We start from the raw sequence: 12,208 nt of genomic DNA on the forward strand, positions 1-12,208 counted from the left end.
GGGATTCATTAATTAACGTGAAACTGACATCATAACCAACTGTCCTTGATTTTAACAGATAACTCTGAACTACAACAATAATATACAAAGAACTTCCCAACGGCTAAGAAAATGTAAATGTTAAGAGAGTTGTAAAATTTCTCCTTTAGGGTTTTAAAACAGAATCTCACTTTCTTTTAATAATCAGAATAAAATATTTTGGTTGTCTTTTTGAAATTCTTTAACATTCAATAATTCTTAAGATTAAAATTTTAAAGATACACTCTGAAATCTCATTGCCAAAAAGAAGACTGAGGTTGTGCAATTGTCAAAACTAATATTCTAAGACTGCTTATTTGTAAAGTCTATACAAAATTTCAAGCATTAAACAAGAGTGCCGATTCATATATAAAGCTACGTGACAGCTACTACAAACACAAGGTGAATAGGTATGTATATCTAAAGTCAAACACAGAGAATATAAAGAAATATCAAATAAATCTGTGAGGCTTCTTTTAAAAGCTCTTATACTCTTACACTCTTTTAAAGTATAATGTAGTTAAAGCTGAGAAATTCCTTTAAACTCCCACCTTGAATTTTTTAAATCTCTGGGGGGGGGGGTGGGCGGGAAGCAGAAAATAAAAAATTTAAAGGATAAATTCTACCACTGCTTTGTCAATTTTCAAAATATCTTCCCTATAAAACCCAATGTGTTGAGTTTCCACGCGGACCCCTCCCCCGACACTACATTCTGTATTTGCAGTTTCCAGGGTGGTTGAGCAGTCTCCCCAGTCTCCATAAGTACAGCAGGGCTACAGGCATTAACCAAAGTGATGGGGGTCGGGGTTGGGGGGGAGGAAGTACACTAATTCCTACGGAAACAAACAAATTCTCAGGTTATTCCCACGAAAACTCAAAAAGAGATAGTGATATCAAAGGATGCTGGATTTTTGTCTTCCAATTAAAGAAATGTACCGATAGGTCTAGTTCTGCTGCTGTTTGAGCCCGGCTGGGTATTTCAGCTTCTCTGAAAATGAGGACAGCCAGACTTCTAACACTCTTTCTACCTGTAATTTTATGATGCTGAAAGTGTTTTCAAAAGCACTCATGAGCCTTTCTTATAACTTCTCTCTCCATTAACCTAAGACGCCCAAAGAGTGGGATTATGCTAAAAAGAGCCAGCATTCCACAGTCTTTCTTCTCCTTTTTCTCCACAGTGACTCTTCCCTTCCCCTGAGACCTGATGGTGAGCAAAATCAATCAGTGTCACTAAATCTAACCGCTATCATCATTTAACGTAATGGAGATACAAACTCAGCTCCAGATTAGATTTCAACTCATCCAAATTTTTGAAGGACAGCAAAACTCCTTAGTAAAATTCTAGAACTCCCACTTTAGCCCTATCAATCCTCATATCCTAACAAAATAAAATCTCACTGATTCACACTAATGATTCAAACTACCAAAATTCACAAGTAAAACAAGTTTAAATAAAACAATAAAGATATCACAACATAAAAATTGTTTACCTCTGTTTCACTCATGTTTAACTCACAGAACACTTCAACAAGCTAGGATATTTTTCAGAAAAATAATGCTGCTTTAGTAACCCATATTGTCAAAAGGCTCGCTAAAACATAGAATAAGAGTTTTATAGTCCTCATGACAGTCAGAGTTTACTGTCTCCTTCTTACAATCAAAAACAATAGTGTTAACCTGACCCCAAAACTGTGTTATAAGCAGCCTCACTCCAGAAAAGTAAAAAAAAGCAGAAACCCTGGACTCAGGAGACAAAAAAAATATCTCTATGTGTATCAGAAGAGAAGGGAAAGATGCAAAGTATACACTCTTAGACTACATGAAGTCTGAGATGCTGGAGAAGCCAGGTGATCCCAACATTACTGAAATCACACACGTACTGTCTACTGACCCAGGCCCTGCCTTTTAGGCACACAATTGAAGCCACGTGGATCTGTCAAAGATATGACTCAGAAATAACTGTAGATGATACTAAAACTAAGCGAGAAATTGTACAGAAAATTTTAAAAGCTAGAAAATGTGTCTCAAGCCCAGGCTTTAAAAATGAACACCAACCTTCCTGTAAAGCTTTATGAAGAAGGAACTACCTTGCATTTAAACTGTGAATTCCCAGAGTTAGAATTTACTTTTCTTTAAGAGACATTGCTATGGTGCTTGATAAAGAAGGGAACCTGATACTCTGCATTTAGGCTTTGATGTATTTGTTACGGCACATTTTCAGACTGGTGACGTCACTTGATTCTGTTCCCTGGTTTTTCCACTAAGGGAGACCCACACATGTCATCGCATCCTTCTCCTTACCTCTACTGATAACAACAAATAGCTACTCACCCACATTCCAAAAATACTAAGAGACAATTCCTTGACCTCCCTCTGGCAGTATATTCTGTTGCTGCTCTCTTCCATTCAGGATATGATAGGAAATACAGTAAGTTCACATATAGAGAAATTCTATTTAAATTTAGAGTATTTAAATATCTCTCCCAAACTCTTTCCCTTAACGACACTTCTTTTTAATAAATAGAATCTTAGACGCTTCATTTCTCTTCACTCTCGAAGTTACAGTAATTGTGGAACTGTTACTAAGAGGTCATATAAAACTCAATAAAAAAAGCAACTATTATTGCAAATAAATATAATAGTCAAATTAAACCAATATTTAGATGCTAAAAGAATTAGTCACATAAATGATGGAGCACTTGATCCAAATATCAAAATGATGGAACAATTTTAAAAGTATACACCTACAGAATACATTAAAATGATAATCAATAGTAAGTATACTTTGAGGGGAGGTGGGGGGGGGAGGGTAAATGCAGTTCTCTAATGTCACAGGATTTTCTTCCTAAAACAATTCTTTAAATTTTGAAGTTAATTATATGACTCAAGGATTCCAAGTCTCTCTTTTGGGGAAAAAAAGGTAAGAAAAATATATAAGCTTTTAGAATAAAAGAGAGATCTTTGGTGAATAGGACAATATAAAACTTAAAATTAAGTTTTATATTCTTACGAACCTTAAAATTAAGCACCACATATACTTTTACAGTATCAAAAAAAAAAAAAAAGCTGTGGTATTTGAATTTTCCATAAATTCTGTAAGTGTTCAGTAAAATTTAAAACAAATAGTTTGTTATCTTTCTTCCAAAAGAGTCAGACTTCATTAATGGCCTTAGAAATTTTTATTTTAATGTGATCTATCATTAGTGACATATGTGAACCAAGGAAAAGAGTATCTTCCTTCTGCAATGAGCATTCCATGTCAGCTAGAGCATGGAAACATTAGTCCTGTGTTTCTACACAGACAGTCTTTCCCTGCAGCATCTGTTGCTAATTGAAAGGAACTAGAATTACAAAATTCTAGTCAATTTCTCTCACCAGCTCTTGCTGTGTATAAAGATTTTCTATGCAGGGGCTGAGCATTAGTCTTCCACTACAGATAATGACTAAAGAGCTAAGAGAAACACGGAAGAAAACATTTCTTTTCTCTTTATATATCCAACAGTATAGGGAACTAAGCTGTGAGAAGAGGGACAGCTAAGCATATCTTCTGTTAGCTTGGTAAACTACAATTCTGTAAACATAACTATTCACCTATAAAATGTATCCGTGCCCCAGTTAACTGTGTATGTCTACGGTTTGGGCTGTCTCTTCACACAAATCTTCAAAAGTAAATGTCAGTATCAACCAAATCTGCCTTATCTCCGGCTCTGGGGCACAGCGCCCGGCACGTGGGCAGCACGTTAACAGGCGTGTGCTGAACCACCATCTCCACCTCGTGTTTCGCAGCACGATGCACTAAAGACCTGCAAAGGCTGCACTGCACACGTTTTCTTGAAGTCTCATTGAGCAGAGATCAACAGCAAGTCTTTCAGCATTTTTCATGTGGTAGGCCAGAAAGTTTTAAATGTTATCTAAAGCATCGCTCTGGCTGCTAGATGAAACCCCGATTAGAACAAGGTAGAAATGCAGGTCACTGAGCTAAGGACTGCAACAGTCCAGGGAAGAGATGACGGTGGCTTAAAGAGGGGTGGTCAAGTGGACACCTTCCAGGGCTCCCCTCTGCAGAGTGTGACTGCTACAGTCTGTCCTAGCATGGACAGCATGTGGTAAGGAAAAGGGACTGGAAAGCCCTGGGAGTAGGGAGAAGAGAGAACTGGGAAGTAAACTGAGCTTTCCTCTGCCTGCGTTCAATGGAAGGAATCTAGACACAATTACATGAAATGTGCTGCAAATAGGTAAGCTGGAGATAACCCCGAACTAGAGCCTGGAAGCTGCATTTCCTAGCCCGTCCTTTCAAATGGGCATTTTGCTCCTTTGTTATTTAATAAAGTTTTATCTGTATTTCAGAAAATGTAAGCTCCCCAGTTATCTGGCTCCATACGCCATGAAGTCCTTCAACATTGTACTCAACCAATTATTCAAATACCTTATTGTCAAGTAGAGCGTATGAACCGCTTAAAAGTTGCTGCTGTTGCATCACTCGGACTCATTAGAGTGTCACCAGAGAAGACCGATGACAGGGGCTGGCACTTTCCAGAGGGGAGAGTTTGCAGCGGCCAGGCTCTATACTTCTCCTCATGCCTCAGGTGACGGGAGGGAGGCGGGGCTCCTGCCCTCTCTCGGCGCATCCCAGTCTCTAGCCTTGCTTCCTGCCACCACAAGACTAATTCGGGTGGTTTCCAGGTAATCTCATGATATGAAACCCCGGGCCCTGGGTTGTATTGTGGAGACTTGAACATAAGTAACACACCACACTAAGGCAATTCAGGGGAGGTCTGACAGACTTCTGCTTCTCTCACCACCCATATTTTAATTCCTTGTTGTCGTGGTGACCTGGCAACCATGTTCTGAGCTTTTACCCAATTATCTGCACAACCTGGGTCAGGACTCCTTGATTTAACTAGATGCAGCATTCCAGAGCCAAAAATCACTTGTTCAAGGAAGTTTATAGGTACCGTTACTATATAGTTTTCTTGTGAGATAAAATAAGAAACAGGTAACTACCAGATGACTTCTGGTTGACTGACTGATTATAATTCTGAGCTCTGTACAGTCCTGCTTACTTAACTCTCACCCTGCATTTCTGGTAGGAAAAAAACCAATAGCATGCTCCACTTTCCATTGATCATACCACAACAACTCCATTCTGAATAGCCATCGGGTGTCACAGTGTTACCCAACCAAAGCCATTACGGTTGACTGATGAGAAAAAGGCTAACTGAAAGCTGTGAATATGACAGGCACGGCTTTCCCTCTCCCTGCTGCTCTGTTGCTGTGTCAGGCAGGCCAAGCTACATGCACTGCTATGAAGGGAGCTTCAGGAATTCTATTTGCGTTATCATCAATTTTTTAAAATCTTAGGATTTTTAAACATTTATTTGAAGGAAGTATTTATGAACAACTGTTTAGAAGGCATCAGACCTGGTTACTTCCTGGCGATTCAAACTGACAAGATTTTACAAGGTATAAAAATTGAGGATTTGGTCAGAGTAGCTTGGCAAGAGTTCTGGTATGTAATGTTGAACTCAGCTTTCATCTTCGTGTTAAGTATCAGGAGTGAAAGATAGTTCCCTGTCTTCTTCAGAATAATATGGTGGTAAGGTCAATTAACTGAACAATTACCAAAAATACATTTGGTCTTCAGAAGCATTAAGTGTTCTTAAGCGTTAGTCGCTCAGTTGTGCCCGACTCTTTGCGACCCCATGGACTGCAGCTCACCAGGCTCCTCTGTCCATGAGATTTTCCAGACAATGATACTGGAGTGGGTTGCCATTTCCTTTTCCAGGGGATCTCCCCACCCAGGGATCGAACCTAGGTCTCCTGCACTGCATGCAGATTCTTTACCAAGTGAGCTACAAGGGAAGCCCGATGCAGCTATTACTTAAAACTATTTAAGTATCTAATCTCATGTTCCTCTTCTAAAAAAGAAATTTGTCTAAGATCATAAAGAGAAAGATTAGGAGGAAATAAGAGATGAAAATTAACTTTCTTTTAATAATCTAAAGGTTGAAGTAAACCCCTTATTTCCCCAATATCAGGTAGTACTAGGAAATGGACAGACATTGTTTTCACACAGAAGAGGTGAAATACAGTATCAATTTGTTTACCCTTATCAATTCTCTAGTTCTAATAGCTAAAAAATTTCTTCTCTTGAGAGGAACTAATATAGTCTTTACTCAAGTGCCAAATAACAAAGACTAAACACTCTATTACTCTGTCTCATTTTTACCACTAGATCCAAATCACATTCTGATCTGATAAGAAGTATGGTTTCAAAATGGGTCTATTTCAGTACCGAGTGACCTTAATGCAGAAGTGAAGGTGACTGGCCCATTATTAAGGGATTCATGAAGGTTTCAGAATACACCCTGCCTAGGGATCGATCCCAAGGTTCCAGACCCTCAAACATACGTAAGTGAAAGCAAAAGTCGCTCAATCGTTTCTGACTCTTTGTGACCCCATGGACTATATACAGTCCATGGAATTCTCCAGGCCAGAATACGGGAGTGGGTAGCTGTTCCTTTCTCCAAGGGATCTTCCCAATCCAGGGATCAAACCCAGTTCTCCTGCATTGCAGGTGGATTCTTTACCTGCTGAGCCACAAGGGAAGCCCAAGAATACTGGAGTGGGTAGCTTATCCATTTCCCAGCGGATCTTCCCAACCCAGGAATCGAACCATTGCCAGCGGATTCTTTACCAACTGAGCTATCTAGGAAGCCCAACATACATAAAATAACCCTTTAATCTTCTTTTCATCAGAAAGCTCTTGCCCTCCTGGACACGGTTAATTAAGACTTAAGTTGACTCGAACCTCTTTTTGCTTAACCTAATATACTCAGGGCACAAGCTTCATAGTACACAGCGGCACTGATGGGGGGTGGAGTGCACTGACGGAGGGAATTTTCCTCACGTAAAATTTCCACTATTCTACGGCAAACTTGAAAAGATACTGCTTCTCTCAAAGAAGATATAGATTTAGTTTTATAACATTAGGAACTAAAGGCAAAAGATTAAAAGTACTTGCTAATCATTCAAGGAAAACATTAAAACATTTACTATGTACAAGAGAGCTACTGTTGAAGTTTTGCTTAAGGGTAAATCAAACAAAAGAGCTTCTGTTTGAAACATAACGTTTAAATATTAACCACAGATATTTCACTCTTTTAAAATTACTTCTATGGTTCCCTCTTGCCTTTTTCTTCCTTTTCCTATGGAGTGGAAGACCAGACCAGCAATACAGCCATACTTCCTGGTTATAACATTATTATTTCAAAATATACATCTATATTCGTCTGCTTTCTCTATCAACTTCACATGCTTAAAATTAGATTCCTCAGTCATGGTGAAGTTACCTAGGACCCAGAAATTCTGAGATCTAAATGATTCTTCTTTTAGACAACTTTGTTAAAAATCTTGGCATTTAAATTTCACACTATTCAAGAGCTGTCTTGGCTCTTTTCCTCCAAATGAAAATATTTTCCATAAACTCCTCATTTCCATATTGCATATCATTTATGCACAAATGATACATGAGTAAAAACAGAATACTTAGAAAGTCCTCCAAGTGAAATAATTTTTTAACTTACTGATGTTAGACAAGAAATCAGTATTTATTCCTCAGGGGAAAAGTTCTTGCCTTAATAAGATGGTCTCCAATTTTGACTAAACTTTGTATAAGAAGGCTATTAGATCATCTGACATCTGGCATCTTTTCAATATTCATGAAATCTACTTCGGGTAGATATATGATAAAGCAAATATTAATATTATAGGATGTTAACTGCAGAATCTAGGTGACAGATAAATATGGGTGTACAATTCTTCCAACTTTTCTGTATGTTTGAAATTTTTTCAAAATGTTAAAAAGTTTTTAAAAATCTATTTTACTACTGATAAATTAAGGCCTAAAAAGTCATCTTAAATAATTTGCCTATGTCATGCAATGAGTTAATGGCTGATTTCAGAATATTGAGTTTTGATAATTCTCAATTCCATCATAATATTCTAAATCTTAAACCTATGATGCCCTCATGGTATTTTTAAACCATCCACAGTCCGAGTCTCAGATCTAATTATCAAATACATAACTGTCACACGGAACACCATGCTTAAAAGGCAACTAATCGTGTATAAAGCACGCTTATGGAGAAAGGCAGGAGAGACTATGCCCCAAAAATATATTCATGGGTTATTTGACAAAATCAGGCAAGAAGAGCAAAGAGTGGTAGTAAATAAATGTCATGCTCTAAAACTGAATTTTGCAGATAGTTTTCAGCATGGTTTTTCTGTTTCGCTTTTCACTGTCAGCTGTGAGCTGTTCCCAAGTGTGAAATCGCCTAAGAGAGGAAGCAAAGCTGTCATTTGACATCTGGGAGCGTGGAGATTGGGCTGCGGTAAAAAGCACTTCGGACTTCTTCAATTTACACACACATTCACCTATAAATTCTCAAGTGTGAAAAGTGTTCAATGAGAAATATCAATGTAAATCTCAAGCATTTATAAAGGCTCATAATAGGCTGGAAAATAAAGGTGAAGAACACACTGACAGGATACCATATCAAGTTGCTAACACTGGAGTGGGAGACTTAAGTGACCATGTTAGCAGAAAAACGACATAGAAACAAATTTTACTCACTTGTCTTAATTGCATATTAAACCTTCAAATCCAGTCTTTTGTGTTTTTATATGCTTAGTATTCTAAGGACTATTTTCTAGCTGCCTTTTTATGATAAAAGACCAGACCACTAAGAAAAAAATACTGGTAAAAGAAAAAAATACTTTTTTGACATTGTATATTTCCTCTATATTTAAAATAGTGTAACAAAAATTTTATTCTATATTATGATAAGCTAATAGCTCCAGTAATAAAGCACATAAAATCTTTTACATAAATCTGTGTTTGTAGGTGTGTATATACAAACAGAAATAAAATGAGTAACTATAAGGAAGCCCTCTGGAGAAGAGTAACTAGTTAACTCCAGTTTTTCTATAATACTCCAGATTATCCTAAAATCTCTAGTAACAAAAAACAGGAGACTGATGTATGGCAGAAACCAACACAATACTGTAAAGCAATCATCCTTCAATTAAAAATAAATAAGTTTAAAAAAATAGGAGAATCTGTCTAGACATCTCTTAATATCTAAAACTCTCCTCAGATGGGCACTAGATAGTGCTATATTTATACTGTCATGTTATAAAATCTATTCCCACTTTGGGGACTATTTCTTCACTCTTTCTTTTCCTGAACTCTGTTCTGTGTTTCTATGGTATGAAAGGAACCCATTTGCCATGAATGATGTTTATTTAAAATAAAACCTTTCTAGAGAATCATCCTAGATAATCTAAGGATACAAAGTGAATATAAAAGGAATGGCTTCCACTTTGAAAACAGGGCTGAGTTTGATCAGTGAATTCGTATTCTCAAGACCCTCTTGATGGGCCTGCAGCTGCAGCCATTTATTTGCTGGCTTTTTCACAGATGTAGACAGAGAAAGCCCCATGGTTTTTGTCTTTTTGTTGTTGGATTTATTTTCTTTAATATAAAAAAGTGACAACTTTTTAAGTTCTTCGTTTCACTATAGAAACTTGTGAACATCAGACATCCCTGGTAGTATATATATTGCTGAAATAACTGACTTTTTAAAATCTAAGATCTCAAAGTTGGCAGAAACTATACTTAAATAACAGAAGGTGATCATTTGCATTTCAAAATTTATCTATCTTGCTTTTCCCCTCAATTAGACCAAAACATGTTGATTCACAGGTTTCTCTGTGTGTGTTTTCTTTTTTAAACTTATTTATAGAGCAGAATAATGGCCCCCCTGCTAGTCTGGCATTTGCTCAAGTTTCTGTCGAATCTGTTACTGGAAAATTTTCTCAAAATATAAAGGCACATCATCCACAAGATAAAAAGATACACTGCTGATATTATAGAGTACAGGGCAGGTGGACAATGTTTTTAGGACAAATGTGTGATAAGGATTCCCAGGAGAGACGAGTGGTGAGGGAGAGGCTACACGCTGTTTAAACAGAAGTGAGTCGTTCTCATCACAATCTTCCGACAACTTTACTTTCTAAGCAAACATCAGCTGCTTAACCTGCTTCAGAGTTACTTGGGCAATAGTACTAAGGTCAGAGCTGGGAAACAGGAGGGAAAGGGGGACATGGGAGAAGTACTTCAACCCTTACTACTACAAGGAGTAGATCAAAAGATAATTTAGTACTCTATGTCCCCATGTGCTCACTGATTTGTGATTTTAACCACTGAAACGTCAGCTTCTTATCACTGCTTCCACCCCTCTGAGAAGAGGAGCAAAGTCTACTTGTATTTTTATCAGCAGCACTGCTATTCAGTTTTGAAAGAAACAGTAAATCACAAATTTTTGCTCCTTACAAATGCAATTCCCCTTCATTATAAGCAATGGGCAGGAGTACACAAACTTAACTTTGAGTTCTGCAACTCTAGGCTTCAAATCATCTGAACTAGAATACCAGCATTACTTTTCAATTAAGGCCATTACTGATCTGAGTTTTATCCTATTGATAAATTAATAGGTCCAAGGAATGAAGAGACTTCTCACATTGTTCAATATATGCCTCAATACTATAACACTTTTGTAACTCATAAAGCCTGCAGTTCTTTTATACAAATAATTAAAACAAAGCCCTTCTTCAGATGACAGCTTTTTTCAAATGTTAGTGAAGGACAACCTAGACCATGACAGCAAAAATCCATTAATGGTAGACTGCCACCTGCTGGTGAACTTTGGGAACTGCTATTTCTGGGAAAAGGCTTAAAAATTAGAACTTGGAAACTGATCTGAATTAAATTCAGTACACAAAACTGTATTCAGCTGCATACAGAGCCCAAAGTATGTACCTGCTGATGAACGTCATATGGTTTTGTTCCACATGTATTAGAATTCTCAGGGGGTCAACACGCTATGGATGTTAAACATGTCTGTAGTTTGAAGAAAAATAATCTGCTAGAAAGCCAAAGTACAACCCTTCAGATAGTTTTCAACAAGAAAGTGAGAAGAAAAATAGGAAATAAAGAGTCAGTTATAAACATTAAACTACTTTACAAACATCTGCTTTTGATGTGAGATTTATACTACACTTAAGGACTTAACAGGTTTTACTTAAAAAAGAAAAACAACTCCCAGATTTAATGTTGACCCTAAATCCTTGAATCTGAGCAAACTCCAGGAGATAGTGAAGGACAGAGAAGCCTGACATACTGCAGTTCATAAGGTCACAAAGAGTCAGACACAGCTTAGCTACTGAACAACAATAAAACCTTGAAATTCATTATATTAACATACATATTTATATACATTGGTGCCTAAAATATTGTTTATTATCAAATTAGAAAGGAGGAAAGTCTGTCAAAAAATAAAGCAGATAACCATAATAAAGTCATTTCACTATGAAATTTTTTTTGTTATCCCATTAACTAAATCATACTAATAAGATCAAAAGCCAGCGTAATATTATCTATTTGTGAGAAACAAAAAAATGTAGGCATGTTCTATGCTTTATAGCCCCTAGGAAGAAACAAAATCAAACAATCCTAATTTGGGGGACAAAAGAGAAAAGAAAAGAGTATAACACTAAGAAGAAAATCTAAATCATTGTTTTCAGGAAATAGTTTGAGGATATCTGCTTGGCATATTGAAAAACTTTTCTATTCCCCAATAAAGAAATAATTCTTAACAATGAAAATTACAACTAAAAACCATATAGCTCTTTCAATCCTTGTAATTATTTCCCATTATGCAGGGAAACAATGTTAACATCAACAAAACGCTGGTTTGCTAGTAAGCATTAAACACTGTATTAATCAACAACTAAGCTGATCACGTCAATACAATCCAGAGCGGTGACAAGTAAAGCAACTTTGGCCATCCAAAGGGGCTGAAAGTGAAAGTCGCTCAGTTGTGTTTGACTCTTTGCAACCCCATGGACTATACAGTCCTTGGAATTCTCTAGGCCAGAAAACTGGAGTGGGGAGCCTTTCCCTTCTCCAGGGGATCTTCCCAACCCAGGAATCGAACCCAGGTCTCCCTCACTGCAGGCGGATTCTTTACCAGCTGAGCCACAAGAGAAGCCCAAGAATACTGGAGTGGGTAGCCTATCCCTTCTCCAGCAGATCTTCCCAATCCAGGAATCGAACTGGGGTCTCCTG

The 12,208-nt window shown here is 37.3% G+C and overlaps 1 protein-coding gene across 7 annotated transcripts in view; it reads right to left on the reverse strand.

The window, feature by feature from the left end:
• RPS6KC1 (ribosomal protein S6 kinase C1) overlaps positions 1-12,208 on the reverse strand; it is a 203,271-nt gene that overhangs the window by 18,333 nt on the left and 172,730 nt on the right. The window lies entirely within an intron of this gene.

This window comes from Bos javanicus, chromosome 16 (assembly GCF_032452875.1).
Source record: "Bos javanicus breed banteng chromosome 16, ARS-OSU_banteng_1.0, whole genome shotgun sequence".
In the NCBI taxonomy this organism is placed as follows: Eukaryota; Metazoa; Chordata; class Mammalia; order Artiodactyla; family Bovidae; genus Bos; species Bos javanicus.